The following is a 6,627-nucleotide window of genomic DNA, read 5'->3' as shown; positions in this document are numbered from 1 at the left end:
GTAGTTACACTGCTGTGCAGTAAACCTGAGGTGCCAAGCGCAGGATTGGTGCTCTGCTCACCACAGAAGGAGGAGCCTGGGTGGGGTGGCGTCATCTGGGCTGGGGAGGATTCCACAGATGAAAAAATGGGCAAGGCCTTCTCCATGCAGGGATTCTTAAAGGGGGGAGTGTGGAAAATGGGCTCCCATGTTAAGAGGCAGTAACTAATGAAACCCACGGAACTGGACAGGGGTTTGTGTAGAAAACCAAGGTCAAGAAGGTTGGCTTGAAGCGGACTCGCCATGCAGAGGGGATCTTGGATCTAGGATCTCTCACGACTGAGGAGTTCGTTTTGATCGTGTATAGTAAACCATTGCTGAGCAGGGGAGAGGCGTGAGGCAGTTGGGGGTCAGGAGACTGAGGCTGATGGGCTGGAAACCTGCCATGGTCAGCCATCTGGGTGAGCCAACCAGGTGCAATGGGCAGGCCACAGACCGTGGAACTGGTGGCTGGAGGTTGCAGGGATGAAAGAGGAAATGGGCCTTTGCCACACGGGGACATTGGAAGCCTGGAAGAGATGTCAGCAGAGGTATTTTGGAGATACTTGGTGGAGGGCCATTGCTGCCCAAGACCTTTACTAGTCCGGGCATTTGAGGACCAGGGAGTGCTGGAGATGGAGAAGGAGACCACGGTGGTCTGGGGAGGCTCAGAGTGACTTTGTTTGTTATACACGGTTACCAGGACATCCTCGGGGCATCGTGGGCCACGTGGGAATGGTAAGCCTTTCTTTTCCTAGGAAATCTGGTTGTAAAGGATTAAATATAGTCAGAGACTGGTACTTGTGCGGAGCTGGGCTGTTTTGGGCTCTCTGTGGCCCTACCTTCCTTCCCTTCCTTGGCTCTGACCCTCTTCATGCCTCTCCCCACCTCCAGGGGCCCTGTATGCCAAGGGGTCCTCCGCTCATCCCGACTCCCTGGCCCCATGGTGATTCTCACTTCCCATCCACCATAATCTCCATGGCGCCAGAGGCCAACACCTACCGGAGGATGGTCACTAAAGCGTAGGCCGACTCTGGGTCCAACAGATGTGGGTATAAGCTTGACAGTTGTATGGCCTTGAACCAGTTAATTAACAGAATCTCAACTTCGTCATCTTTTCAGTGGGGATAATAAGCTTTCCATTGTTCTGAGGCTTCAATAACATGCAGAATAAACCTTGGCACATACTAAGGTCTCGATAAAAGTTTGCTAATTTCATTATTAGCTCACAGTTAAAGACGACTTCATTTAGTGAACATGGACGTTCAGGTGGGTAGTGGGCTAGGGCTGCATCCTGAAAGAATGAATCTCTGAGAAGGAAATTCCCCCACAGGCAGAAGCAGAAAGGTATTTCGGTGTGAGGACGGTCAAAGCCACGGGCAACTACATCTTGGTCTCGGCGTCAGAGTGGACAGGGATTTAAACTCACCTCTCAGCCACAAGCCAGAGTCGGCAGTGGGCGGCACCCCACCTTTCTGGGGCTCGGGTACCTTTCACAGTGCTTTCTTAGGGTGCCCTTGATTTAACTGGAAGGCCAGACTTTCACACTCCTGTATTGCCAGTTACCATGGGTCCCCCAGAGTTGTGTACCAGAAAGGGTAATTGCCATTAACCAAATGCTCCTTACTTTTATAGACATGACGTTATACTCATTGTATAGGTGAGGAGCTTGAGGCTCAGAGAGGTTAAGTAGGTCCAAAGTCACACAGCAACCAAATGGTACAGTCAGGATTTGAACTCCGGTCTTTTTGTCTCCAAAACCCATGTGCGTCACTGCAACATTCTTTCCCTGGGACCTGAATGGTTACTGGAAAAGGAAATCAGCACTTCTTTCAAATTGCTTCATCTTATCCTCTGATTTAAGACAAAATTTGAGGAAACCGTAGATCTACTGAGCAGAACATGCTCTGGGCCATATATTTGCCAACATTACGAACATAGCAAGAGAATAAAAAAGAATTTTAGAGGCAAAAAAGGCCTCAGGGTCAAATCTGTGGCCTTGCAGCTGGAGAAATGATTGTGCTGCTTCCTCCCTCAGGTATTTGTTGGGGGGGGCGGGGGATGCGGGCAGCCCAGGGAGCAGGGCCTGGGTCCAGTGCCCTAGGGGATGCTCATTGACCTACAGCCCCAGGCACTTAGGAAGTACCACTTGTATGCAAAGCGTGGTGCTGGGCTCCAAGGTGAAACAGGGAGGGATTAGGAAGCCATCTACCGCCCGGACAGCGCTTAGAATCGGGTGAAGACTCTGCGGCCTAGTCCTCTAGACCAAGCCTGTGGGGGTCTGGAAAGCTGGGACCATCACAGACTCATTAAGGCAGAAAGCAAGAGCCCCACCTCCATCCCTTCTCTGTCCCTCCTGTCCGCCAGGGTAGCTCTAACCAGCCAGGTGTCCGTGGGAGACCTTTCCCGAGGCACAGTCGCGGAGGCTCCTCAGATTAAGGGATCAGGGACGAGGCCTTAGGCCCTACTGTTGCCAGGGCAACGGTGAGTCAGGCCAAGGCCTCTCCTCCAGCTCTGGAAAGCCGTTTGGCTACTGAAGCCTCTCACTGCTTCCCAGGCATGGTGGGAACGTCTAGATTTCAATTTTTAAAAAATCAGTTCTGCATTTACCACTTCTAGTTGGGTTCCTTGACGTGAGTATTGTTAGTTAAAATATAATAGAATCTAACACTTTTAGTTCTACTTTCTACAAGAGGTAACTCTTGGCTAAAAGGATTTTTTTTTTCTTTAAAGAAAGAAAGCGAGAAAGGGAGAGAGAGAAGAATGAAAGGAAAGGAAAGAAAGAGAAAAGGAAGAGAAAAATTAAATGTAGCACTGACGTGGCTTACACGGGAACTTCCGGTCAGTCATGAGCCCCAGCCTTGAGTTCATGAGGGACGATTCATTGGGTCTTACCGTGTTCCAGGCACTGCGCCAAGTAAATGCTTTCATTGAATCTTATCCTGTGACGACCTGTGAAATCGGTATTCGGCCCCCCGTCTTCCAGATGAAGTTCAGAGAGGTTAAGCAATGAGCCCAAGGTCACATGGCCAGAATTGAAACCTAAGTGCGTGGGGCCCCAAGTGGCTGCTGTTAACTGCTCCTACACACTGCCTTCCAATTTCTTCATCGTGGACCCTTAATAAAAAAGGCAAAGAGTACTATTTCTCTCTGATTTGCAGCTCTGACTGTCCCGTGGACACTGCGGAAGTTCTGCAGATGGCTGAAAGCTGAGAGCTTGCTGGCCGGCCAGGCCCAGCCCAGGCCCCCTGGAAAGGCCCCGTGCACCTGCCGGCGGGTAGGGGCCGGTTCCTCCGTGGCTGGGCCGTCCAGCTAGTCCCCGTTTGTTTGTTTTAATTTTTTTTGAAGATTTTGTTTATTTGTTTACTTGAAAGAGAGAGAGAGAGAGCACAAGATGGGGGAGGGTCAGAAGGAGAAGCAGACTCCTCGCTGAGCGGGGAGCCCGATGAGGGGCTCGATCCCGGGACTCCAGGATCATGACCTGAGCCGAAGGCAGCCGCTCAACTGACTGAGCCACCCAGACGCCCCTTTTTTTATTTTTTAAAGATTTCTTTATTAACTTGAAAGAGAGAGGGAGAGCAAGGGGAGGGGCAGAGGGAAAGGGAGAGAGAGAGAAAACCTCAAGCAGACTCCACGCTGAGTGCAGAGCCCGACACGGGGCTCAATCCCATGACCCTGAGATCTTGACCTGAGCTGATATCAAGAGTCTGCTGCTTAACCGACTGAGCTACCCAGGCGCCCCTAGCCCCTGTTTTTAAAAATGAGCCCCTCTCCTGCTTCAGGCATTTGGGAAGAGAGAGCTGTGTGTTAAGGCCAGGGGCTCCCCGTCTGTTTCTTTCTGAAGTGGGGACCTAACAAGCCATTTGCTTAACAGAGAAGGAGCTGGGTGAGGGAGATTATTACAAAGAAAACGCACCTGCTAATAAAATCACACTTTCATCTTCCAGGCCTACACCACCTCTTGGTTCTCACCATCCCTTCCACCACCACCATGAGAACGAAACTCCCTTTTTCTTTGTAAAATAATATCCAGGTTCTCAAAATAACTCGAGTATAAGACGGGAGCACCACCACTGTCTATCAGCTAGAGTAATGCAAAGTTGAATTTTAATGACAAAATATACCAAGAAAAATTTCTATCCTCATTAGTAATTTTTATTTAAATAATGAATATCAGGATAACAAACTGTTTCATTTCAGAATCGTATAGTCTAAGTATACACCCTCCTTAAGAACTATATTCAATCAGTTCTTTATTTACAGGATACACAAATACTAAGGTTGTGCCCTCAAAGAATTGAAATTGATTGGATTTAAGCTAAATTCAGCAGAAAATTAAACAGGCTATGAAATGTGACTTTTGCCATTCTCCCACTGAAGGTATGATCCAAGAGCCACATGGTTCCACGATCTGATTTTCTGCAGGCAATTTATTTATACAGATTCTGAAATCTAAGGTGTTAAAATCTAACATAAAATGTTTATGTGTGTATTGTCCTACTTGGATTAATCATCATCCCTAAAAGTCACATTAATTTTGTCCAAAAGCAAAAGCAGTAAATTGGTTTCCCTTGAACAATTTAATAACAAATACCCAACTAAAATTATTATTATTCCCTTCCCACTTTAATGCGGTGGTTTCCTTAGCTTATCTTGACTTAATTGATGATTTACTAAGCCAAAGGTTTGTAATATATTTTGAAATAGGTTTGGAAAAAAATGAAACCAACATTTCAGAGCACTGCTAAAAAAGCAAGTCAATATCCAGACCAAATTACACCAATCTCTCCAGTATATTTAATTCAAACAGTAGACATATTGAGAAGAAATAGACACATTTTTCTTGCCCGAATCTGTGCCAGCTCCTTAGAGTCTTGGAATGAGCATAAACTGCATACAAACATGCTTGGGTGTTCATTTTACCAAAAAGATGAACTCTCATTAGTATGTAATAATCGCATAATAGAATTTCAGAATTTAATTGAAAACCCTTCTCTCCCAAAAGAAAATAGCATTGTTATATTTTTCTGTGAAAGGAATTTCTGAGTCCCAACCAATAAAAGTTTATCTTAAAATTGACTGAGCCCTTTATTTCTTCAAGAGAAGGTATCAAGTCTCCTCCGTAAATGTAACAGAAGAAATCATTTTATTTACCACCCAGTATGAGGACGTTTAACCATCTCCACACCTGGGAAATGAAGCCAATTCCTTGGAAGAAACTAAATAGGTAGGAACGAAATCTATAATATTTTAGAATCTCAGATTAAGGACACAACATCTTCATTGAATTTACCATGATCCACCAAATGCTCTGCGCTTCATCTGTCAGTGTTTTCAGGCTTTTGTTTTTAGCCCCAGAATCCCGTTTAAATAAAACCATCTTCTGAAGGTAAACAAGTGAAATACCTGCGGCCGGGTGCCAAGTTGGAGCACCAACCCGAGGGGGGTACTAAGCCCACCTGCTCAGTCCTCCCCGGCCCTGGGGGGTCTCTGACCACCCTTCTCCCTTACTTCTCAGTTCAATCCAAACTCTGTGTGTTTAATGTATCCAGCAACTCATCGCACACTTATTTCATTCTCTGATAGATCAGGGGGGTTCTTAAGTTTCTTTCTTCTTTTAGGGGGTATATGCATTTCTACTCTCTAAAACCTCTCCATCACTGGGCAGATGTTCTCATCAGACAGTGGCGAGTCATGGTGAAATCTAGGGAGGTGACACTCTCCAAGAATCCCTGGAAGGCGGGGTGTTGGGGGGGGGGAATAGCACAGATGGCCAGAAAAGCCCTGTCAGAAGCTGCAAGGATCCCCAAAGTTATTTTTACAGCAACAGCCTACACTGGGATGGCAAGAGGAGATCCAGGTGCAAGAGGCGTCTGCAGGACCCTCGGCCACACAACATGGCTGCGTGCAGCCTGGAGGGTCCCCCGGCTCCTCGGGGCTCCCCTAGGCTCCCCGGAGCTCCCCGGGCTGACCCAAGCGAGGGACTCAATGCATGTTAAGTGATGGGGTGAAGGAGCCACGGGTGACTCTGTGCAGGAAGGAACACAGGTAAACCATTCCCCCCCCCGCCGCCCCTGCCCAGTCTCTGCCCGGTTGGGATGCAGACTATTTTCTTCATTAAAGCTAAGCCAAAACCTTTCAAAGATATGTATTTCAGCCTCGATATTAGGTAGAGCCCCCGGGTCACTGCCCAATCCTCCCACCGCAGTCGCGGGGTGCCCAGGGCAACGACAGGAATCCTCTGGGCTGCCCCCGCCTCGGGAGGAGGGTCCCCCTCCTCCCTCCTGAGCCCAAGCCTGAGCGGAGCTGGGCTGCGGGGAGATGGGGCCGTTGGCATCTGCCTGGCAGCCGGGAAGCCCTCCCACCCTTCCGCGGCCGGCTGCGAGCTGTCCTTGTCGTCCGTCTGTTTGCACAGGCCCGCGGCGCCGCCGAGGCTCTCCGGCTTCCAGTCGGCCGGCTCCGCGGCGCCGTCCCGCTCGCGGCGGCCGCACGCTCAGCCCCCGCACGGCCGAGGCGGTCCCCCCGCGCCCCGGCCCCGAGCACCGGCCCCCGGCCCCGCCGCGCCGCGCGCCCAGTCCCCGCGCCGGCCTCCGCCCCGGCCCTTCCCGC

The sequence above is a fragment of the Neomonachus schauinslandi genome, chromosome 12 (genome assembly GCF_002201575.2).
Source record: "Neomonachus schauinslandi chromosome 12, ASM220157v2, whole genome shotgun sequence".
Taxonomy (NCBI): domain Eukaryota; kingdom Metazoa; phylum Chordata; class Mammalia; order Carnivora; family Phocidae; genus Neomonachus; species Neomonachus schauinslandi.
Note: the sequence above shows the minus strand (reverse complement) of the source record.